Here is a 26,854-nt window from a genome sequence, read left to right on the forward strand (position 1 = left end):
CTATAAAATTCCTACCACGGATCCCATACCCAAATTCTGCAGCTATCATGTTTATAAAAAGTGTTGATTTTGCTGTATGAAATATGCACTCTCCAGGTCTTTTTTTGTATGTTTTGTGTCAATGGCACTGGACTAAGCCATACACGTGGGATACAAGTTTTGTCAGAAAACATCTGTAAACAGAGTTTCTTTACTTGCTTATTTCAAACTCTCCATTAACAACATGGTCAACTCTTTTCTCTGTTAGAGGACCTGGTTGACAAAGTAATGATCCTACAGCCTTGCAGCATCTTTCAAAGCAGATTAAGTAAAGGCTACTGCTTTCAGTTCTGTCTGTCGAATAGAAGTCAAAGAAAGACATCAGTCTTCCTATGGTGGTCTGATGGTGAGCAACATGTGCATTGTATGTTGCCAAATGTATCAGGTGGGTAAAAATCTTTTACTACCATGTGCAAGTTTTACGACTTGCATGATATACCTGAAGATCCTGGCCATTCTTTTTCACTCCACTTATGTTATTTCTGTAACCAATTATACAGTTGGACTTGTGAATTTCTACAAAATGACCTTACACTTTGACTAGAAAAGTATTTTCATCATGGATTATAGTGAGCACATACACATTCCCCTATCTGATTGGAATTTTGTGCATTTTGGAGCTTCTTACAAACAAGTTCCTGTGGAAGTCCTTTGTGGCAACATCAAACTATACCACATGTCATGGTGCTATTCTTGTACAGATCACTTAACATACATTTATAAGGAAGTGATTGGACAAACTCCCACACAATCTATGCACTGATTCCTAATGTAGAAGGGAAACCTTCTGGATTTGTAGTGGAGTCCTTCCATGTATATTCTCTCAGGGTGTGTACCTAACCAGTAGAGTTCTTGCACAACATGTACTTCTTACTGCAATAACATGCTCTTTTGCTTGATATGTACTGCCTGTATGTAAACCAAAATGAAAGAGCCCTCATTAGCAAATTAGAGAGCTAAAAGCATTGGCACATTTGCAAATGTCTGTGTTTTTGAACGTGTACAACACACTGTCTGAGTATTTTGTGAGGTATGGAAGAGTGCATGCATTTGTGGTTGCTGGAGGTGGGCCAGTGGATATTGGCCTCTATTTTGTATTCCCATCAGGGGTCATCATGCCCTCTTTGAGAAGAATTGTTTTTGCAAAAGTTATGCCTATCCGTATAGTCACCCAAATATTAAAGGGGCTGGCATTCAGCAAAACAAGATACTCCCTGGAAGTCCATTAGGTTTTATCATAAATTTTGGTTCCCCCTGGATGGTAATTGTGCTCTTCTTCGATGCCCGATTGCAACTGAACCCCTCTCCCAGAGAAAAGAAACATTTCTTGCAAATGTTATATGCCCCTGCATCCTCCAGGTCGACCTGCATACCATTCGGGTAGAACTATTCAAGGGCTGGGCACAAGGGAATTCATTTGGATTTGAAGCTAAGCTGAACTCTTCTAGAGGCCACCTTGTCACCCAGTTTAGGAAACACAAAGCTGGGATGGGCCCTTGGAAACTGCCAAGGAGAGAAACGAGCCAAAGGCATAAACAACCTCCAGAATACTTGGCTAGAATGATGGTACTGTAAGTAGGATAGCAGATAAAAAACACCTGAGAACAGTGTAACACACTAGATGAAGTTTCCTAATGGTTTAAATAATGTGTCCTTAACTGGAAGGAAACTTAGGCCCACAGGAATTTTCTACCATATTGTATTGGGAGCTTCGGTTGAAACCTAAGGGAAGATAGCCATGATGGTTTGGGTTGAGGTTTAGCAGGTCTCACTCTAGCACGATGCCATCACTTTCTGCTCTAACTCTCCCTCTGTATGAAGGGCAACATGAGGTCTTCAATTTCCCTCACATCCCTGGATGAGTGATGTCCTCACCACATGCTGTCAAAGAAAGAAGATGGGCAACAGAAAGAGTTGCACACAGGGTGCAAGTTATTTCACAGGCACCCACTTGTGATTGCAGGGCTTGGTCTGCAGGCACACCCAAAAAAAACCCTACCCACAAAAAAAAACAAAGATCCCTTATTTCTAGTGGATTGCTGCTAATGGATCACAACATGTCCACAATTCAAAAGCAGAAAATAATTTAAGGAAGGCATCATTAGAAAGGGGTCACCATCCCCTCCCAGTGATGCCCCTCTCAATTGTGTGGAGACTGCCTGGGGTGAAGTATCACCACTGGATGCATGGAGGAGCATCTCAACCTGCTCCCTCCTTGCCTCTGCTGTGGGGTTTGTGATATCAATGCACCTCAAAATGCTCTGACATCACAGATGTGCAAGAGGAGGAATGGGAATCAAAGCAGAAGTGATTACGCTTTGATTCAAACTTTGAAAAAAGGAAGCTTTTGGTGTAAGCAGCCGAGCTTTCTTTTGAACTCTCCCCAGCATCAGCCATTGGTTGACAACCACACTGTGGAGGTCGTGAAGGTGTCAACTGAAGTAGGGGTTAAAATAGTTTTATGAATTGTAGAGCTGTCGTAGTTTGGACTCTTGCTCTAGGCAAGACTGCTGGTTAAAGGATGACAGTACTTTTGTTCGTAGGCGACTATGCCTATCCTACAACAAGTCGCAACTGTTGTCCCAACCTTACCGGCTCACTAGCAGCACCTCACCAAAAACACAATAGTAAAAGGTGATTTGTGGCAGCCTTTACACATGGACTCGGGAATAAAACATCTCAGGGAATGTTGTGGTTAAACGGAGATTACCCCTTTCTCACAGATATATCATGTCTCATACGAACACAGGCAATAACAAAGATGCAGTAAAAGTTTCAATAGTTTTTATTTAACACAACTGCAGTTTGCGATATGTGCATGGGCTGCAATGATTAGGATAATGAATAATGCAAGAAACAGAATTGTGAAGACGGAAGTCATTATTACAAAGACCCCCACCATCTTGCAATGCATAAAAAAGACATACGAGATGTAATATGCCCTAATACCCTAATGTGAGAGGCCTAACCTCCTACCTAAAGAAGAGCTGGGTTTGCTAAACCTAATCTGCCAATGCCATGTCCACGAGAGGAGCCCCCAATCCTCATTACCTTGGAATGAGGTCTCTATCTCAGACCCCGCAGGGACATGAAGACTGGGTCAGCGTCAAGACGACTGCAGCATCAGTATCAGCGATGGTGGCGATGCCCTCTGGTTGGAGTCCCTCTGAATATCTGTCTAAAGTGTGCTGTATTTATACAGATCTACCAGGACCCCTGACGTATGTGTGTTCCCAAACAATAGATAACAGGCATGCTTGGGACGGCAATTATTATTAACAATCCCTCGAAAGTATAGAGAGGGAAAATCCCTAAGTGTGAACACCTACTGTTTGTTTGTCTTTATTACTTGATCTTGACGCCTTAGCGCGGTGGCACTGATTATGCAAGGCATAACAAGTGGCCTAACTATAAACAAGACAGCCATCTTAGATGAATTAAATAATTAAATGGGCTAAGACAGAGCAAGCTAAGTAGGTTAAAAGTCACTAGGTGACAGGGGCACGAGTCTGCAAGCCAGAGGCTAAGCTAACTTCTGGGATTCACTACAGAGCTTTGGGCCAGATGTATCAAATCTTTTTGCATTTGCAAACGGTGCGAATGCAAAAAGCCATTTCAGAATGTATCAAAGGCATTCTGAATGCAATTTTAAGGAATGCTAAAATAGCGATTCCTTAAAATTGCGACCCTATTTAGAGAGTCGCAATTTGTGACTCTCTAAATAAGAAATCACAAATAAGGAATCCTTATTTGCGATTTCTAAAGCACATATATGAAGAAATTCCTTAATGCAAATTGGGCATTAAGGAATCACTATTCCCACCAAGTTGAACTTGGTGGTAACCATGTGCAAATTTTAAAAATGCATTTAAAATGCATTTTTTAAATTTAGATGTAAAACACACCTGACCTTTTGGCATGTGTGCACCATAAATGTTTTGGGGTGCAGCAGAGGGGCCTTAGGCCCCCAGCACCCTGGACTTTGCATTTCCCCAAATTGCGAATTCCATTCTAGGAGGTCCCAGATAGGCCCACTGTACCATATCTCTTGGATCGTGGTGCATTGTGAGGACCTGCGGTTAAGATGTATCACGCAGTAAAAGCAATGCATCAATTCCAAGGTGGGGAAAGCCACAGTGCGAGGTCCTGCATTGTTGTCAATGGTCCCATCATGCAATGCAAAGGCTGTAGTCAAGATTGTGTCACACAGTTGGGGAAATGCATTGGTTTCGAGGGTCTGCGAGGTTGCGATGCAAAGTGTGGTGTCATCAAGACTCCCATCGAGGAGGGATGCAAGAATCTATGCTAAGGATGTGCTGCACAGCGGTGTTTCTGATGGTCTGCGGTGGGATGGAGGTCTTTGTGAAAGTTCTGACTCAGACCCAAGCAATAACAGTGATGCGTTGGTTCTGCTTGTGGTTGTACTGTGCAGCAGAGGAGATGCATCAGTTCCTCAGGGTCCACAGAGGCTGGCAGAGCACCTTCAGCCCACTTCAAAGAGTCCAGGACTGGGGTGGCACAACTTGGCAGGGTACACTTACAGATTGCAAAGTCCAGGACAGAGGCTAGGGGCCAGATGTATCAAGCCTTTTTGCATTCGCAAATGGTGCAAATGCCCGTTTGCGAATGCAAAAATGCCTTTCGGTATTTATGAAAGGCATTTGCAATGCAAATTTAAGGAATCGCTAAAATAGCGATTCCTTAAATATGCGAGCCTGTTTAGAGAATCTCTAAATAAGAAATCGCAATTAAGGAATCCTTATTTGCGATTTCTAAACCACATGTAACAATCAATTCCTTAATGCGAATTGGGAATTAAGGAATCGCTATTACCACCAAGTTGAACTTGGTGGTAACCATGTGCAAATTTTAAAATTGACATGTAACACACACATGCCCATTTGGCATGTGTGCGCCTTACATGTCCTTAAAAAACTTCTTGGGGTGCATCAGAGGGGGGCCTTAGGCTCCCAGCACCCTGGGGTTTGCATTTTCCAAATTTACAAATTCCAGTTAGGAATTCACAATTTGGGAAATGCCAAAAATTCGCAAATATGGGCCGACAGGCCCATAGGTGCGAATGGAGCCGGTATCGCAATTTGCGATTTGGTAAGAGCATTTGCGATTTTTAAGAAATCGCTATTACCGAATCGCAAATAGGATACATTGCATTTTGCGATTCAGAAATAGCGATTTCTTAAAAATCGCTATTTCTGAATCGCAAATGCCTTTTTTGATACATCTGGCCCTAGGTTGTTTGAAGCTCGTTGTGTCCCTGAGGCTTTAAATCAAGAGCCAGCCAACTAGCATTTGGAGCCATTCTGGGTTTCTGGGTTCAAGAGGTGCAAGTTCAGTCCGTCTCACCCAGGGAAAAAGGCAGCAGGGCAGCAAAGCAAGGCAACAGCACAGCAAAGCCGTAGTCCAGCAGAGTGGCAGTCTTTCAGCAGCACAGCAGTCCATCTTCCTGGCAGATTATCCACTGGCCCAAAAAGTTACTATAGTGTTGGTGTCTGAGGTCCATTATTTATACCCGTTTGTGCCTTTGAAGTGGGAGAAGCTTCTAGAGGTTTCCCTTTGAAATCGCAGGCATCCTACCTTCCCTGCCCTGGCTCCATACTATTTACACAAAGTATGCAATCCTTAGTGTGGAGGCAAGACACACACTAGCCAAGCTTATGTAGGCTGTGCCCACCACTTTCTTCCCTACTGCCAGTAATGGCCATCCAGGCACACCTGAGTGCTCCATTGTGTGTGGCTGTCCAGGAAGAACACAGAAAGCCCAAATGTCAACTATATCCAGTCATCTAACCCATAGACATGAGACTACTCTTTCATTTCAAGCATACATGAGCTACACGTGCATTTATACACCTATCCCTGTAACTCCGAAGTGCTTTGTTTGATTCATGCCACTGAATACTTGACTCCCACAATTTCTGATCATAACCCTGTCTTTCTCCATTTGAGCTGGACGTGATCAAATGCCTACATCCTCAGGTTAAAACCTGAATCTTTAGAGGATCAGGCTTTCAGAGAGGAAATTGTTACCAAGACAAGGCAGCACTTCATTGACAACAATGGGACAGCCTCTACTGCCCCAATAGAGTGGGACGCCTTTAAGACAGTGCTAAGACGACAATGCATGGCAACATCATAAAACATTAGGGGGCACACTAGTACTTGAGGTATTAGAAGCAGAGCACAAGCTTCATGCAATGGAAATCCAGAGACCCAGCCGCCCGGACCTCCAGCATACCCTACTAGATAAGAAGAAGGAGGTGGCAACTCAAATAAAGAGGCTCCACTGCTTCGATTTCTGAGGTTACATGGACCTCACCCATGCTGAGCAGAACCATTCTGGATCCCTATAGGCCCGGTTTGCTAACCCAGCCAAGCATGGCTCACCTACAGTAGAACTTGTAACAAATGAAGGGAAGTAAATGTATAGTCTGGAGGAAATCAATACTCACTTCTACCAGTATTAGATATAACTATATAGGAGCACCACTTGTTATGACAGGGAGGCAATCAGGGATTACTTGGCAGCGTTACCCCTGTTGCACCTTACAGCAGAGGAAGTAGACGACTTTGGTAAAGGCATCACCCCACTGGAGATAGGAGTGCCCATTAAGAATCTGGCGCGTGGCAAGACCCCGACTGAATTCTATATGACCTATGCTGACGAGCTGACCCCTAGTTTGGTGGCACTTTACGGTACGACTGGGGATTCTGGATGTCTGCCGGTCATCTCAAGGGAGGGTCTGGTATTCCTCCTACTGAAGTCGGGAAATTCTGCCCATAGCCACTGAGCGTATATCAAACATCAATTACAAGATTCTGAGTAGAATCTTCTCGGCAACACTCCTTCAGTATATAGCCAAACTAATCCACCCAGAACAGGTGGGTAATATACTTGTCTGCAATGCTGCACTCAACATCAGATGCTTGTTGTCACTGCTGGAGGCTTGTGAATACGATGCAGAGGCTGTGACGGTTTTCACGGTGTAAATAGAGAAGGCCTTCCGATAGCCTGCAGTGGGGATACCTGTATGACAAAATGTTGCACATGCAGCTCAATGACAGCTTTGTTGCTTGACCAAGCTGCTCTACATGGACCCGATAGCCTGGGTCCACATGCGTAGAACCATCTCTGAGACTTACAAAGTGTGACGCAGGACACAGCAGGGATTTCTCTTGTCGTCTCTGCTTCTTGCGCTGGCTATGGAGCCCCTGGCAGCCTATGCAAGATCAGGGACACTTTTTCAGGGGCTGTACGTCGGTCACAACTGGCATAAGATAGCCTTATATGCGTCTTACTGCAGAACAAGAGTAGGGATCTGATAGGAGCTAAAACCATACTAGCACAGTTTGGAACTATGTCTGGCTTGCTGGTGAGCTGGCAGAAATCAGGACTGTTCCGTACCACAGCCAGGACCTCTTCCCAGCAGAATTGGAGCTTTTACAAAGGGAACACTAATGCCTGTCCTATCTGGGGGTCAAGGTCTATCATACCTGGCCAGATATACTATATTGAAAGGTAGGCCTAATGATCAGGTCACCCAGATCCCACAATGACTTCTGGAAAATCCTGCTAATATTGGTGATAGGGAGAATAGCGTTGGTAAAAATGATCATGCTCCCACAGATCCTAAACATCTTTGGGACACTACCTGTCTGAATCCCTCAAATTATGTTCAGGGAGCTTAACTCCTTGCTCATGGTCTTCATACGAGGAATGTGACATAAGAGGGTGGTCCTGTAAAGGTCTGAAAATGGCTGGGGGCCTGGTGGTACCGACTTTGAGGCATACTACCTTGCCGCCCAGTTACAATGGTTTGAACAGTGGCTGGCAGTCAAGTCTACCACAGGTAAAATGCTGAGAACGTTTGCTCCGGGAACTCTCAAACTTCACCAAAGTACTACTGCAAGTACAGCGCTCCTCGCGCAGAGACTCCTAGGTGTTTAGGGTGATAGTGTCATAGTTGGACTCTTGCTCTAGTCAAGACTGCTGGTATAAGGATGACAGTACTTATGTTTGTAGGTGACTATGCCAATCCTACAACAACTCGCAACTGTCGTCCCAACCCTCCCGGCTCGAAAGCAGCACCTCACCAGAAACCCAAACAGTAAAAGGTGATTTGTAGCAGCCTTTACGTATGGACTCAAAAGTGTGACATCTCAGGGAGTGTCGTGGTTAAACGGAGATTACCCCTTTCTCACATAAACACTGTCTTAATCAAACACAGGCAATGAAGGAGATGCAGTAAAGTTTCAATAGGTTTTATTTAGCAAAACTGCAATCTGTGATAAGTTGCATGGGCTGCAATGATTAGGATAATAAACAGTGCAAGAAACAGAATGGTAAAGACAAGAGTAATAAATATAAAAACCCCCCACCATCTTGCAATATCATGAAATGACATGGAGTGTGAAATATGTCCTAATACCCTAATGTGTTGTACCTAGTCTCTATCCTAAAAGAGAGCTAAGCATGTTAAACCTAATCTGCCAATGTCATGTCCATGAGAAGAGCCCCTCAATCCTCATTACCTTGGAATGAGGTCTCTAGCTCAGACTCCGTAGGAACATGAAGACTGGGTCAGCGTCAAGGTGACGTGCAGCATCGATAGCAGGAATGGCATCTGGTCGGAATCCCTCTGACTATCTGTCTAAGCGAGCAATATGTTTTACAGATCTACTGGGACCCCTGACATAGGTCTGTTCCCAAACAATAGATAACAAGGCACGCTTGGGACAGTAATTTATATAAACAATTCACTCGGAAGCGTTAAGAGGGAAAGTACTAATGTGAGTACCTACAGTTTGTTTATCTTTGTCGCTTGATATTGACTCCTTAGCGCTGTGGCACTAATAACAGTAAACTAAAACATAACCCTTTACTAAAACAAGGCAGCTATCTTAAAAGATATAATTAAATAAATGCGCTAAAACAGAGCAAGCTAAGTAGGGTAAAAGTCACTAGGTGATGTGGTCATGAGTCTACAAGCAAAAGGCTAAGCTAACTCCTGTATCCCATTAAAACAAACTAGAATTCACTACACCCTCCCCATTGCCGTAACAAGTATGATGCCATAACTTGACACCACCGAAGGTGAATGAATCCAAACGCTAAAATGCTCTGGACTAAAATGCTAAAGTATAAAACCAAATAAAAAGCATATTAAAAACATAAAAAAACAACAGCAAAAAACATACAAAGAGACATAGGATCTCATTTCAACATTGGCGGTAAAAGCCGCTTACCGCCGTGCAGAAGACCGCTAACACACTGCTGCGGCCGCGAAATCCCGCCACCGCCATTATGACCCACAGCACGGAACCCGACAAAATACAGACACCCACAGAAGTCCGCCACACCAAAGGTCAGTGATAAACTGTTGAAATCAAAACCATCATGCCAACAGGAATACGCCCACACTATCACGACCCAGGAATCCATGTGGCGGTCTTTCCACCGCAGTATTCCATTGGCGGTACACACCGCCGCGCTCATAATACAAACACATATACAAAACACAGCCACATTGGACAATTCAAAATACACACACCTGATACACATACATAGACCACTCCCACACACCCAATGCAATATAAAACACACACCCACATCACCCACAAACCCCCAAAATACAGAAAGAAGGCCAGAGAGAGACACGACAAACTACAACCAAGTATCCACAGGCACACAATACCATCACCCACATTACTTCCACGCACCTCACACAACACACCACTAAATATGACCCCACACATCACAACACACACCACCCCACACAGCACCCACACCACCCCATGGCACCGCAAAGACACCCCAGGTTCTCGGAGGAGGAACTCAGGGTTATGGTGGAGGAAATCGTCCGGGTAGAGCCACAGCTATTGGGATCACAGGTGCAGCAGACGTCCATTGCTAGGAAGATGGAGCTATGGCAAAGAATAGTCGACAGGGTAAACGCAGTGGGACAGCACCCAAGAACACGGGATGACATCAGGAAGAGGTGGAAAGACCTACGGGGGAAGGTGCGTTCCGTGGTTTCAAGACACCAAGTAGCGGTACAGAGGACTGGCGGCAGACCCCCACCTCCTCCCCCACAATTAACAACATGGGAGGAGCAGGTCTTGGCTATACTGCATCCTGAGGGCCTCACAGGAGTAGATGAAGGAATGGACTCTGGTGAGTCAGATCTTAACTAATTTATACCCCCCACCCCACCCCACCTGCATGCCATCACATACCCCCACCCTCACCCCCATCACTCCTACTCCTCACAAATGTCCCACTATCACAACCCAACCATCCCAACACCAAACCCTGCATGAAACAACAAAGCATGGACACCCATCACCAAAGCATGGCCACTGCACATACCCATACACCCCCCAAAACACCATCACACAAGGTCCCACACAGGAATGCAAGCACTGGGGTACACGGTGACCCACCATTGCACACCATGGCACACACAGATGCAATAAACATGCTTTTATACCCCTGCAGGACCCCTTCCCAACGTCACCGCACAGGAGGGTCCAGACATGTCCACACCACCAACAGAAGAGGCCCACAGTGATGACAGCAGCTCTGTCCAACTGGATCTAGATGACCAGCCCGGCCCATCTGGGACCTCAGGACAGTCGGTTCCCCTCACACTGCCACAGGCCACTGCAGACCTTCCCCCCTCTGGAAACACCAGCACGGCACCCACTCAGTGGGCCCAGACCTCTTTCCCCAGGACACGTCAATCAGCAGTGTGTCCACCACTACAGGGAACCCAGGCTAACCCACCACCCCAACAACAACAGGGACCTGGGGGCAGTGACAGTGGGCACACGGTTCTGCGGACAGAGGCCCAGGGAAACAGGGGAACTGGGATGGCTGCTGTGTGACAGGGGGAGGACAGGCCAAGGGAACCCACTCTCCACGAGGCCCTCTCCAACATCATGGGAGCCTACCACCACTCCCAGGAGACCATGGCAACGGTACTGTCCAAGTTTCAGGAGACCCAGCGCCTGCAGGAGGAACAGTATTTGGGCTTCAGGGAGGAACTCAGAGCCATCAATTCCACCCTAGGCACCATCATAGGGGTGCTGAATGAAGTAGTCACCACCTTGAGGGACAGTGTGGCACTACAAAGGGCCCCTGACACTAGCATGGACGATGAACTGCCCACCACCTCCGTCGGCGCTAGTGGACAGGTGGCTCTGCCACAGGACCACCACACCAGCACCCCACCCCCTGCAGAAGTAGAACCACCCCACAAATGGTCCCTGAGATCCAGGACAAAGACAGAGAAAAGTGCCAAGACCCCCGCCAAGAAATGAGACCACCCAGAATGTCATCCTACTGTCCCACTTTGTCACCCTGTCCATCCTCAAACTGCGCCAGCTCCACTTCCCAGACCCATTTGAACAATACACCTGTGAGACTAATAGACTGGACTCTGCCATGGACATTCCTCCACCATCACCCCTCACCAATTTACAACCCCCTCCAATATTTAGCACTTAAATAAACACCCTTAAAGCACAAAACAATCAGGAGTCTGTCTGTGATTTCAAAATACTGTATTGGTAATTACAGTGGCAAAATGTTTTTACAATTGTAATGTCAACATACCAATGTCACACAGCTGTAGTCCATGGGGAAACAAAGCAGATGTCACACTGTGGGACACGCATCTGTGAAATCGTAAGGGAAAGGGAAAACTCAGTTACCATACACTGGGATGAAAAGGACAGACAGTAGAGAATTAGTAGTATTTAAGAACATGTAGTAGGCCGGTTTGTATTCTTACCTGTGCCTCACTGGAAATATTGCTGGATCACTGTGTTCCTGTTCTCTCTGTCCTCTTCTTCTGCTTCCTCGTCTTCACTTTCCACAGGCTCCACAGCTGCAACAACACCATCATCTGGACCATCATCCTGCAGAAAAGGCACCTGTCATCACAAAGCCAGGTTGTGAAGCATACAGCAGGCCACGATGATCTGGCACACCTTCTTTGGTGAGTAGAATAGGGATCCACCTGTCATATGGAGGCAGCAGAACCTGGCCTCCAGGAGGCTGAAGGTTTGCTCAATTATCCGCCGAGTTCGCCCATGGGCCTCATTGTAGCGTTCCTCTGCCCTTGTCCTGGGATTCCTCACTGGGGTCAGTAGCCATGACAGGTTGGGGTAACCAGAGTCACCAATTAGCCACACACGTTGCCTCTGGAGTTGGCACATCACATAAGGGATGCTGCTATTCCGCAGGATGTAGGTGTCATGCACTGAGCCAGGGAACTTGGCATTAACATGGGAGATGTACTGGTCTGCCAAACACACCATCTGCACATTCATCAAATAATAACTCTTCTGGTTTCTGTACACTTGTTCACTCCTGCGGGGGGGTACCAAAGCCACATGGGTCCCATCAATGGCACCTATGATGTTGGGGATATGTCCCAGGGCATAGAAGTCTCCTTTCACTGTTGCCAAATCCTCCACCTGAGGGAAAACGATGTAGCTCCGCATGTGTTTCAGCAGGGCAGACAAAGCTCTGGACAACACGTTGGAAAACATAGGCTGGGCCATCCCTGATGATGTGGCCACTGTTGTTTGAAATGACCCACTTGCTAGGAAATGGAGTACTGACAGCACCTGAACTTGAGGGGGGATTCCTGTGGGATGGCGGATAGCTGAGATCAGGTCAGGCTCCAGCTGGGCACACAGTTCCTGGATTGTGGCACGGTCAAGCCTGTATGTGAGGATCACATGTCTCTCCTCCATTGTCAACTGGTCCACCAGTGGTCTGTACACCGGAGGATGCCAGCATCTCCTCATATGTCCCAGCGGACGGTGCCTAGGAAGGACAACAGCGAGCACAGAGTCAAACAACTCAGAGGTACGTACCCACAGCTTACACAGAACACGAATCATAATCCAAATAATGGCTTGTATGAGTGTTGAGGCAAGGCCTAGGTATGTGTGACGCAGTTAGAAATTAAGCCATGTGGGCCCCTGAAATGGCGGCTGCCTGACCTGTAAAGTGGGACAATGGGATGTGAGGTAACTGCGCTGACGTTGTACCCCGTTGCGGTAGGCGGTCGAAGACCGCGGCGCAATGCTGCATTGGTTAACATTGGACCCTCTGGGTCTCAGGAGCCAATGACGATGTACGCCGGCATTGGCGGTACGCACTGCCACGGACGTGACCGCCATTTTCTATCTGTGCAATCACTCGATACCTGATCTTCGACAGAAGAGGACCTACACTGCAAGTGCTGCTGTGACCTTGGTCTGGAACAGACAATGGCACGTGCATCTGGGGAAAGGGCCCCTGCCTTCACATCGGAGGAGTTGGAGGAACTCGTGGATGGGGTCCTCCCCCAGTACGCGCTACTCTACGGTCCTCCAGACAAACAGGTAAATACACTGGGAGCATGATGTATGGGCTATGCCTGTGTGGAGTGGAGTGGGGTAGATGAAAGATGGGGGGAGAGATTGAGGCGTGCATGAAACGAATGTGACTGCATGTGCATCATGGCAAGACTAGGGATGGGGGCCAATGACTGTGACGGTGCATTTGGTTATAACTTTTATTTTCCCCCTGAACAATTCATGTAGGTCAGCGCCCACCAGAAAAAAGAGATTTGGCGTGCCATCGCCAAGGACGTCTGGACCCTGGGGGTCTACCACAGATGGAGCACCCACTGCCGTAAGAGATGGGAGGTCATTCGCCGCTGGAGCAAGAAGACGGCGGAGGCCCAGCTGGGGATGGCCACCCAACGTGGGAGGCGTGCCCGTCGCACCTTGACCCCCCTGATGTTCAGGATCCTGGCGGTGGCGTACCCGGAGTTGGATAGGCGCTTGAGGGCATCACAGCAGCCACAAGGAGGTGAGTACACTCTCATTATGCTGACTTTGCACGCAGTGGAGGTGTCTGGGTGGGGAAGGTGGGCTGTGGGATCCCCTAGGCCAGGGCGAGTTTAGTAGGCAAGGTCCTTTCGTAAGGCAGGCCATGTGGCACCCCAGCCCACCTCTGTAGAGTGCCAAGTACACCTAGTCATGCCCCTGTGTTATCTATGTGTCCAAATGTCATCCTTTGCCTTGTAGGCCATTTCCCAGGAATTGAACAGTGGAGCCCAAGAGCGTGGCGTAGTACAGGGGGCTTCTGTGTCTGTCGTGTCCGCCAACGGTAGCGGTAATGCATGCACTCAACATGTCTTTCTTCTGTTGTACCCACCCCTTTTTGTGGTCTCCCTGTTCTGGTGTGCATTAGCATCATCAGGCAGAGGAGCAGTGGCACCGGAGCAGGAGGGAGCTGCATCCCACATGGCCCTGGAGGGCGAGACAACCAACTCAGAGATCACCAGTGGGATGGAGGGCGAGAGAAGCTCCACGGCAGGGACAGGAGCTGACTCCAGTGACACGGACTCGTCCTCTGATGGGAGCTCCCATGTGGTGGCGGCAACATCTGTGCCCCCCGCATCTACAGGTACAGCCGCCACCCCCCCTACCAGCACCGCCCTCCCAGCAGCCCCTCCGCCTTTGCCCCGTGCCCGCTCACCCAGGAGGGTGGGCATCACCTTCGCCCCCGGCACCTCAGGCCCTGCCCCAGTCAACCCTGCTGCCCTCAGTGAGGAGGCCATTGACCTCCTCAGGTCCCTCACTGTTGTGCAGTCTACCATTTTGAATGCCATCCAGGGTGAAGAAAGGCAGTTGCAGCAATCAAATGCATTCCTGGACGGCATTCATTCTTGTCAGGCAGCCCTTCAGCGGGCTTTTCAGACTCTGGCCTCAGCAGCCATTGTCCCTGTGTCTAGCCTCCCCCCTCCAACTTCCTCCACCCCGACCCAATCCCCTGTACCTCAGCCTATCCCAAGCACACAGGCAGACCAGCATTCACACACGTCAACACACAAGGGAAGCTCAGGCAAACATAAGCACCACACTTTCCACAGGCACTCACGCAAGCATCCCACACATGCAGACACACCAACATCCACTGCCTCCACTGTGTCCCCCTCCTCCTCGTCTCCCTCCTCCCTCCCAGTCTCATCTCCACTCACACCTGCATGCACTACATCTACAGCCACTACGTCTATCACCAGCACACATACCACCACAGCGTGCTCACGTGCAGTCACCACCCCCACTGCCATTCACACGTCCCCTGTGTCCTCTCCCAGTGTGTCTGTGACGCCACCTCCCTAGATACACAAATGCAGGCACACCTAACCAACAGCCATCCACCTCACAACAGCCTCCTGCGCATGCACCTTCACCCACAGTCACCAAACTAACACCTCCTACAACAACGACCTCTTCCTCCACTCCCAAACCCCCTCCAGCTACCCGTCCCGCTGCTCCCAAAAAACTTTTCCTAGCCAAACTTGACCTCTTTCCCACACCTCTCCCACCCTGTCCATCTCCTAGGGCCCGACTCTCCAGGTCCCTACCTAGCACCTCAGCCACAATCTCTCCGGGACCAGTGGTGCCTGTTGTCACCGGTATCTGGAGTGCACCGGCCACCAGGGCAGCCAGTGTGGCACAGAGCACAGCACGGACAGTCCCCCACCGGTGAAGCATCAGAACTTGCCCAGTACCCGGCGGGAGATGGGGAAGACTCCAGCCACCAAAGCCACTCCCAGGGATACAGGTGGGAGTGTGGAGTCAGCTGCGACACATTCCAAGGTGGGGAAGGGCCACAGGAAGGTCAGCAGGTCCGGGAAAAGCAGCACGGTGGAGAAGACCGCCATCATCCCCGCCACCCAAGAGTCCACCGCCTGCACCTGCCCTGCTGCCCAGGAGTCCACCACCAGCACCTGCCCTGCTGCCCAGGATGCCACCGCCAGCACCTGCCCTGCTGACCAGGAGGCCACCGCCACCAGCCCCGCTGGGCCTGAGAGGACCGCCAGCACCAGCCCCGCTGGGCCAGAGAGGACCGCCAGCAGCTGAGTCACATGCAGAGGACCCCGCTGCCACAAGCACTGATATACAGGGCACCGCCACAAGAAGCACTGCTGAACAGGGCACCGCCACAGTAAGCACCGCTGAACAGGGCACTACCACAAGAAGCACCGGTGGACAGGGCACTGCCACAAGAAGCATCGCTGAACAGGGAACCGCCACAAGAAGCACCGCTGACCCATGAGTGCCAAGGGCACTGACGCTACTGAGTCCGTCACGTGCAGGATGAAGCACTCTGGGCACAAGAGCCCCCTCCAGAACCAGTGGACAAAGGCATCCACTACCTCTGTCCTTGGCAGCATGAAGCACTCTGGGCACAAGAGCCCCCTCCAGAATCAGTGGAGAAAGGCATCCACTTGAGAGACTGTGGCTTTGCACTCCCCAGGATTGTACAGTGGGCAAACCACCCACTTGTGAGACTTGAAAGACTGTGTCTTTGCAATCCCCAGGATTGTACAGTGGGCAAACCACCCACTGTAGAGACTTGAGAGACTGTGGCTTTGCACTCCCCAGGATTGTACAGTGGGCAAACCACCCACTTGTGAGACTTGAGAGACTGTGGCTTGGCACTCCCCAGGATTGTACAGTGGGCAAACCACCCACTGTAGAGACTTGAGAGACTGTGGCTTTGCACTCCCCAGGATTGTACAGTGGGCAGACCACCCACTGTAGAGACTTGAGAGACTGTGGCTTTGCACTCCCCAGGATTGAAGAGTGGGCATGTGGCCCTCTCGTGGATTTGGCATCGTGCACTCAACCGGCTGAGGTGCCCCCCCTCTCCCTTTGCCTGAGGTGCCTGTTTTTTTGCTTTCTGATGCCCCTGCAGTGTTCTCTCCGTCATGGTCGGGGATCTTGTGTTGGCCTCGCCCATACCGTGTGGGCTCAGTGTTCCACGGACTTCGATGGCGCACTACCTGGAGTACTATTCTTGGTGTATATCTTGTTTATAATGTATATATGTATATTTTGGAGTTCTGCATTTTAACATATTACAATCGTTCATCTCATTTCCTTTTGTCTTTGCATTCTTCCGGGGGGGTTGTTTGGTGTAACTATAATGTAACATGCTGTATTTGTGTGTGTGTTGTGGTGGGTGAGGGTGGGGGTGTTGCGTGTTGCGTGTGTGTGTTACTGTTTTTTTCCCTCCCCTGTGTCGTAGGTGCAGTATTCACCGTCGTCCTCGGCGCCAGCGTTCGTGCTCCTGGTAGAGGAGCAAGAAGATGAGGGCTGGCAGGATCTGTAATTCCGGTTCCATGGCGTCCTGGTTCCTCGTGGGGTGTGTAGAGGTGAGCGTTTTCCCTTCGAAGTCCTGTTTCCGCCGTGTTTTTATCCGCGGTGAAACTGCCCCGGAAAAGGTGGCGGATTGGCAGGTTGTGATACTGTGGGTGGTACATTGTCTCCCGCCTGTCTGTTGGCGGTGACCGCCATGCTGTTTGTTTGTACCGCCGTGGCGGTCGGAGTGTTAAAGTGGCTGTTTCTGTTGGCGGTTTCCGCCACGGTCATAATCATAATGTCGACCATGACAAGCACAGCAGGCCAAAGTAAGTGCAGTAAATGCAAACTTCGAATTTGGCATTATAAGCCAATCATCATATCATCCTAACAATAGTCATGATCTTTAAGAGCATCTTCGAAGCCATCAAATGGAAAGGACCTCAGGAAAGAGGCTACATCATCAGATGTCAGATCGATCACAGGATGGGCGGACGGAGCCACAGAGCAGTAGTGTGTGTTTGTCTCTTGTGCAGGCCTACCCACAGCAGTGACACTCTCCACAGTGTCAAAAAGAGCCAGATCGTTCAGCAAGGATGGATCATAAGTCACCTCGGGAATCAGCCTTAGTCTCAAGGGGCACGACCGTGAATGAACCCTCATCGGGGACATCAGCAGCTCTTGGTCCACAGGAGGCACCGGCACAACACATTGTAGGCAAGTTTTCGAAGAGGCACCATACGCAGCAAAAAATTGGTTGCACGCACCGTAGGAGTGGTCAAAATGACAATGACCAATCACACTCCAATTACTCCAGCAACGGAGCATTTTGAACCATGCGCTCACGGCACAGTTGAATTGGTGGCAGTGGCTCCATTGGTTCGCGTAGCTGGAAAGACACAATCACTGCAAATTAGAAGAAATAACAGCAGTATTCCACCAATCAATTCCAAAATTATCGGAAAGCCGCCATACACACTTGAAAAGAGTGAATGGATGGCTGATGGAATGACTCCGAAGATGGTCTGGAAGATGGACACAAATCCAGACCTAACAGCCTTAAAGAAGTGGACAATTCCAGTAGTGCTCGAGGCGTTGAACATTCTGGATACCAGCTCACCAAAGGGCTTGGGGAAGTTGGTATTTAATAGGGATTGTATCTCGGCTGATGATCTCACTATCTGGAGACCATTCGTCTCTCTAGCTGATGTCAACGCAACTTGTTTTTGAAACAGTAGTGCCTTTAGTCTGCTCAGCTTGTCATAATTTACACTAGCAGTGTCAATGTGAGACCACATTTCTGATACTTTTATCTCTCGTGTGGGGGGAAATAAAACTTGTCCGCAACATGTAACGACCTTAGAAACTTAAATTGCATAGGCAATTCCTGGTCACATACTGCAACAGCTTAGGTCGCTCAGCACCACATAACCTCCATTCGAATGTATATGAAATGCTGGTCGAATCAAAGGTACGGGAGTACCCCTCAGAAAAAAGGCCAAGTTTGTGACCCCCGCATTGAAAAGGCCATGAAGGCACACCTGCTTGCAGATCATTGAATGACTAACAGTAGTCTCACATTCGCTTCTGCTAAGAAAGACCTCTGTTTCTCATACATTTGTATTCAAAGGGAAACTCCCACTCTTCTTAAATATAGCTAGTGCCTAGTCGCTCACACCTGCCCCCGGAAAGATGTTTCAGGCATTTCGAAAAACGAAAAGTGGAAATGGGCAGATTAATAATACCATGTAGGAGCCATACTGTTGAAGGACTCTCTGCCACCGTGAAAGGCAACTTTTCTAATTTCTCTATGTGAAGCATGGTGAAACTCGCTTCCCTTTTAGCCATTGTCTGTTGTTCCCTGGATAAATTAAAAGCAGTCAACAATTCACTACCGCTAATGTGCTTCCACGGAATTTAGCCATTTTTGTAACGTTTGTAATGTCCAACCTAACTACATGATGGAACGCAGCTGATTTTGCCCATGATATAAAAGGGACACGTCTATCTGAATGATATCAATCGCAGACGACACTATGGGGGTCATTATGTCCCCAGCAGTCGGTGTAAATGTGGCAGCAGTACCGCCAACAGGCTGTCAGTACATACTGCCACATTATGACATTTGGCTGAAGCCAACCCGCCAATGTACCACACTGACCGCCATGGCGGTAGCAGCTGCTGGGCTGGAGATAGCAATCTCCAACCCGGCACCCACTACTGCACCTGCGGCGGCATTTCAACCCTGCCTACCGCCATGGTTTTCGTGGTGTTCCTCACGCCACGAAAAACATGGCGGTAGGCCCTACCAGTGACAGGGAATTCCTTCCCTGCCACTGGTAGGAGTCCCACCCACCCCCCTTACACTCCCCAGATGCCCCCACCCCACCTCCATTCACACTCCCACCTTCCAATCCCTCCATACACACACATCGCAGGCACACACTCACTCACACAGGCATACACTCATGCATCCATTCATTCACACACACATTCATACTGACACGCAGACACGCATTCACATTACCATTCATACACGCATTCTCACACATGCACACACACACGCAAACAACACTACACAGATTTGCATACATGCACAAAATCACACATTCATGCACACACTCCCATGCACACACACATCACCCCCCACCCTCTCCATTGTCGGAAACCCAAATTACCTTTATCCAGGAGGTCTCCGGCAGGGGACGGGGCGCTGCTACCACCAGCAGCGCCCACCAGCAGAACACCGCCAGGCCGTATTATTTGACATAATACGGCTGGCAGCGGTCTACTGGCATGGTGCTGCTGGTAGTAGCAGAGCCACCTTAACAACATCCACTAGTATGGCCACAGCTGGATTTTTGCCCTTCTTGTGGCGACGGACTTTTGGCGGGGGTCGCCGAGGCGGTAGGGGACATTTACCGCCAATCTTGAAAGGAGGGACTATGTTTGTTAGGTAATAAATCCTGTTGGACAGAGTGTTCATGCCGTTATCAACAACAGCTAAAGCCTTTTCTAAATTTTCCTTATCTATTTGCCTTAAACTCGCAGCAGCTTCTATCTGAGAAAGCTTCCAGATCTCATTATACATAGCATAGATTAATCTTTTAGAGCGTGGCTTTCTAGGACCTAACAAAAAGTCCTGCAAGTCTACATCATCAGAAAGAGTGTTAAGATGTCCTTTAATTGTGGCTAACATGTTAGATTGTGCCCATTGTTGGCACGGTTTACCAACACTGTATGTTGCAACTATACCCGTGTGTTGACCCGAGACAAAGCGAGGGTCTGGCCGGCTAATCTTGAAAGCCCCTGTGGAATTCAAAAAATGTGCCTGACAATCATTGGTGTCTATTGGCCAAATCAACCACCCGCCGTGACTAGAAAGCGAAGAATTATAGGCACCAGCCTGAACCATTGCATCTAGTTTTCCTCTGTGATATTCAGGACGGATTGCCAAGTATTGAATTTTGCTGGTGTAGGGATACTGGGCATACTAATTTCTTTCATTTTCGCTAACCCCAGATAGGATGTCTGTTGAATGGTGTCATTCAAAAACATAATTTGCACAGGAATCAGGCACACCCTAAATAAAGCTCCCCTACCCTGTATTTGCCAATCTTGTGTTCCCCATACACTTTTTAGGTCAATAGTGAGTCTGAAGAAAAGTCATCTATGTCGATGAAATTACCAGAGGCAGTCTCTTCAAGGAGCATTACTGGTGTATGGATTCACTTTGCATGGAGGCACATAGTAGACAATGTCGTCAGTACGTGTAGTGTTAGTGTAGAAAACAGCCAAATCTTGGACAGGTGCTATCGTTGAAGTGGTAACTGGAATCAGCAAGAGCTCATTCTCCACCCTACCCATGGTCGAGGAGGTATTCGTAGCATTGTGGGACATGCTTGTGTAGTCAGAAGTAGAGCTGTTATTTCTGCTTAGAAGAGGTTTATCCTGTTGGGTAGTAAGAGAGGAGCGGAAACTACCCCAGGGACCTCAGGGTTTACTGTGTGGGATCGGCCACATGATGAATTTTGATTACATCAATGGAAATTATTCTGTTTCCTTTGGAACAAGGCAGCGGTGGTAGGATGACAGTTCGGGTACCTTGTACTCCAGGACTGGGACCGGTGCTCTGTAGGTTGGACCAAATTCCTTCTTCACAGCGATCTTCTCACAAACCAGACCCCCGATTTTAGGAATCCAGCCAGTGGAAGTTGTTGGTAAATCCCTTATTCCTAAAGTGGCAGCACTGGTGGATGATTTATCATCACAAAATTGTGGAAGCTCCTGTAAAACAGTGAGACGTTCATTTATGTCAAAAGGTATGTCTGCTGCCATCAAACCAGGGCCATCAAGATCTGGGACATACCTAGGCTTCCCAAAGAGAACCTCATAGGGAGTGCATCCCCCAAGGACCATCTTGGCAGATTATTCAGTGCTCTCTGGACCCCATATAGGTGATGAAGCCAACTGTTGCCAGAACCTAATACTCTAGCTGTTAAGGACTGCTTTAGATCACGGTTCCGCTTCTCCACTATGAAATTTCCCTGGGGATGGTATGGTTAGGAGTAATGGAGTTCAACCCCCATCGTCCCCATGGTGTCCCTGAATTCCTTAGAGACAAATGCAGGGCCCTGGTCCGAATGGAATGCTGAACCGCATATGTACCGATAAAGATAAGCAAATCTTTTATAACAGTTCGAGCATCAGCCGACCGCTGAGGCCATACCCACAGGAATCTAGAACAAGAATCTACAGCGACTAAGATGTATTTGTATGCACCATCAGGTTGAAGTGGACCTCAATGGTCCAGGTATACACATTGTAGTGGCCTGCTGGACACTAAGAGGGATGTCTGCAGTGGGTGTTTGATGGTTGAGCCCTTAATTTGCTGGCAAATGTCACAACAAAGGACAAATTGTTTGTCTGTTTGTATAGACCCGGCCACCAGAAACGTTTCTGTAAGAGTGTTACTGTGGCCGAAATACCAGCAAGAGCAGAAGCGACACACTCATGCGCTGCTTTTATTAGACCTAATCTCTGGTCTGTGTTGGGGATCACTCGATCTCCAACTCCAGGAAGTGTTGCATACGCAACATTCTGTGCACTGATGTGGTAAGAATATTTTGTAGGGTATCCTTTCGGAAGTGACTTGCCTGCAGCTGAAGCTTTCACAGCAATCAGAATTTCATCAACCAATCTCATCTGAGAACGAGTCACTGCAGCAACAGAAGCCTACACGTTGGTGGACTAATGTATGTGATATATGGACACACAGTAGCTTATCCTTGAGATCAGCCACCCTCCCCCACAATGTTTTGTGTTTTATGGTGTTCCCTTTGGAACCTCTAAACCCGTTAAGGTAATCATTGTAGGACTGGACTCAGTAGTATGAGTCACAGACAATCCTGGCTCTGTGTGTTTTAGCGCTAGAATAAGGGCTTTCAGTTCAGCCAGCTGAGCTGTGCAGTCCCCTAGGGTCTGCGTGTAGGTATTGTGAGGGTGGAAAACTCCATTCTTCATCACTCCACTCACGGCTGCGCAAGCGGCTGAATATTGATGTTTGGTACCTAAAGCTGGTTGTGCTGAACCATCAGTGTAGATGACAGTATGGTATCTCTCAAGTGGCAAGATATCTAGAGGAGCGGGCTACTCCTGTTCGTATTGGAGAAATTCTTGTGTCTGAAGTTTTGGATCAAAGATGTAGTCAATATCAGTGGCAGTCAGAGAGGTTGCCCACTGAAACCAGCATGGATGTAATGCTTTAGCATTAGGTACGCTTGCTTTGGTGACGGCCTCTAAAGCTGGCACCGGGATAACAACAATGATGCATTTCCCTTGGTCAAGAGGCCTCTCCTTAATGACTACCATCTGAACTGCAGTTAGAATTTTTTCTGTAGGTGCCAAATGTTGTTCGTCGTTGAAGTATAAATGTGATTTGTACGCTATGGGAACTTTGTCGCCCTCATTGAAGGAGACATAAGTGAACCCAATGTCACCATCAATTATTCTGATGAACAAATTTGCGTTGTTGTCATGGGTGTGCAAAGGTTTAGCTTCTAGCTTGTCCTATTGCAATTCCCTAAGGATGCATGTGTGTTCAACTGTCCAGTGTCTGCAAGAAAAATCAGGGCGTATTAGGTCATAGAGTGGCTTGATACGTTGTGCATAGTCAGGAATGTAAGTTCTGCCAAAGTTGAAGAAACCAACTAAAAACTGTAGTTTCTTGAGAGTGTTAGGTGGGTGTAGTTGAGCACATTTCTCCAGAAAGTGCGGGCCAGATTCTTCCCCTCGTTTGATTGCTCGTATCCCATGAACAGTACACTGAGAAAGGCTATTTTAGTTTTTCTAAAATTGAATTTGTAGCCAAGGGCTGCAAATCCTAAGACGATCCGTTCGACTCTGGCAAGATGAATGTTGAGGTTGTCATCTGTGAGATAGATGTCATCCACATAGGACAACGCCTCGGAATCAATATCATGTAATATTGATGCTAAACGGGCTGAGAACAGCCCTGGGCTATTCGTAGCCTTGGGGCAAACGGCAAAAGTGTTTTTATGAGCCAAATGAGAATGTACTCAGGTCCCGACTTTCGTGTGCTAAGTTCTGGCAGAAAATTATTTTGGAGATATCTAACGCTGTTTTGTATTTTGTATGCACTATGTTATTAATTAGTGCTGTTCTATGTGAATTTTGTATAGCGTATGTACATGTATGACTGTTTAAGTGTCTGTAATCTAAGACTATTCTATAGGAATAGTCTGGTTTTGCAACCGGGAATAACGGGTTATTCATTGCAGAGACACAATCAATCAATCAATCACTGCATTTGTAAAGTGCGCTACATACCCGCGAGGGTCTCAAGGTGCTGGGGTGGGGGGTGCTACTGGTCGAAGAGCCAGGTCTTGACGAGTCTTGTGAAGGCCAGCAGGTCCTGGGTCTGTCGTAGGCTGGTGGGGAGAGTGTTCCAGGTCTTGGCGGCGAGTTAAGAGAAGGATCTGCCGCCGGTGGTGGTTTTTCGGATGCGGGGGACTGTGGCGAGGGCGAGGTTGGCTGAGCGGAGGGAGGCTTCGGGTGGGGGTGTGGAAGCTGAGTCAGTTGTTTAGGTAGGTGGGTCCGGTGTTGTGCAGTGCTTTGTGTACGTGGATCAGGAGCTTGAAGGTGATCCTTTTGTTTACGGGGAGCCAGTGCAGGCCTCTCAGGTGGAGTGTGATGTGGCTGCGGCGGGGTACATCGAGGATGAGTCGGCCCGAGGCGTTCTGGATGCATTGGAGTCGTCTCAGGAGCTTGTTTGTAATTCCTGAATAGAGAGCGTTCCCATAGTCGAGTCTGTTGGTGATGAGGGCCTGGGTAACGGTTTTTCTCGTGTCGAGGGGGATCCATTTGAAGATCCTGGGGAGCATACAGAGGGTGTTGAAGCAGGACGCAGAGACGGCGTTGACTTGCCTGGTCATGGAGTGTGGTACTGAAAATTCTGGAACCGTGTTATAAACATCATCGTATCACAATGATTTTGGTATCAGCAGACCGAGAATGGTTAGAATAGTATGCACAAGCATTGTATTCATATTCAGGTGACGAAATCACCCGAATATCAGAGTTTCCATCCTGAAACTCTGAGGTTCCATTTAAACGACAGCCATTTTGTGATTGCCCTCACATAGGCCAATGACTAATGCTGAAAACGAGTCTGAAGGACACGTACATCTTTGCTGACTCCTCTGTGACCTGAGCAAGCTGACTCCACTGCCTGAAGCCAAACCTGTTCGGCCAGTTTCTTTCCCAGTGGCCGAATGAGATTAGTATCAAGGCTCAACACATCATAAAACCTTTTCATCACACACAAACCATGCCTAATCTTACACACACCTGTCCCTGTTTCTTTCTTTATGACTTGCTTTACAAGGAGGAGGTGCCTGTTTATATTGGGTGTCCGTCGATATCTGATGAAAGTACTGAGCCTTGCCGGGTAATTGATTGAGGGCTGGACAAACTGAAATATGGCTTGTCATCATAACCCTGCTATTTCTTTGTAGTGAAAATATGTGAATGGTCAACTGTAAAATAAGGAATGTTTGCCTAAAGCATAATATTTTGTATAAAAGAGAAGGTTAGTTTTGCAAGGGAAGCAGTCTCCTGAGAATATACACTGTGTTGTACTTCTAGGATACCTGTTACTGGCTGCAGCCAATAAACAAGATCTTTGACTTCACCAAGAAGACTCTGTGTTTCTGTAGTCTGAAACAGGAAGGACTCGAAGTCTTAGAGTGTGTTCCCTGCCACCACTGGGTTCTGAAAAACCCAGTACTTCAGTTGGCGCCCAACGTGGGGCGATTTCAGCGGTACCGGTCCAAGCCATAGGTTCATGAGGAGCTCCGTGTGAAAATTCTGGAGGGAGGCCGCCACTTCATTGACCCCTATATGTCGACGTGGTCCGAAAGTCTTTGCTGCGAGGTTCCCCGCTTTCCGACGGCTACGAAGGACTGCTGCCCTGACTATCGCCCTGTTTTGGACCCTTGATGATTTGGTAGAGCAAAACGATAAACGAGTCTTCTGGTGACGTCATCGATACCTCAGTTAAGTATAAGTGGAGCGTCTCCCAGTCCTTAGTTTGGTTCTTAGTTTGGTATCCCCTTGGGATCTTTGATTTGGAACTTGCAAGTACCAAAACCGAGGGATTTGTGTATTCACAAGACTATTATATTCGATAATCCTTTGAAGTTTGAAGCTAGACTGGAGAGCGAAGATGCCTGGTCTTAGCAGACATGGAAATTTGTTTTGTTTTGGTTATAATAGGGATTCCTGATTGGAGGACTCGTGTCCGGTTCCTCCGATTGGAACTCCAACCTATGAACTATATGTGAAACATGGCATAGGCCCCATCGTATATAATGAAGTATGGATCCGATACACCAGGAAAGATGGTGTTTTAAAATGGCCCCAATATGGTAGTTTTGACACAGAGATTCTGGATAATCTGGAGGTTAAACTTTTTAAGAAGAAAGCCCAGCCGGCGATGTTTGACTCTTTCCGCCTATGGCGTAAGGAAGCCAAACAGAAGGAAATTAAATTAGCAAAGAGAAATAAGAGGGTATCTCGATAATGCAAGCTGCCATACAGTTTAAAGATGATGAAGAAGAACAGATAAATGAGAAGTTGCACAGGCAACGTAAAATGGTGACCGATAAATGTTATCCAGTTTTTCCGCTTCTTCAGCAAGATGCAGCAAAAGAACTTGAGAAAGATCCTTTAATGTCACACTTGTTGAGGTCGCCACCCCCTTATGCGCAGAATGCTACAGCACCTCCGCAACCTTTAGCTGTGCAACCTCCGGTTATTGTGCCTCAGGTTCTTCCACAGCCGCCAGCTCCTCTTCAGTTGGCTCCTACTACTATGGCGCAGCCCCTTCAAGGGCCGCCGACTTCGCTACCTGCTCCATCTGTACCTCCTACAAGTTTATGTACTACATCGACTGCCTCTTCTGGTGTTCTTCCTGATACTGCCTCTGAGTCTGCCTCTGCGTCTGCCTTGCCTCCCTCTGTTTTTCCTCCTGTTCTTTCATCAACTTCTCCTTCTGTCCGACAGAGAATGACAGATACTGTTGCCAGCCTTATATTTCCTCTCTTTGGGTCGTCTG

The sequence above is a fragment of the Pleurodeles waltl genome, chromosome 6 (assembly GCF_031143425.1).
Source record: "Pleurodeles waltl isolate 20211129_DDA chromosome 6, aPleWal1.hap1.20221129, whole genome shotgun sequence".
NCBI lineage: Eukaryota > Metazoa > Chordata > Amphibia > Caudata > Salamandridae > Pleurodeles > Pleurodeles waltl.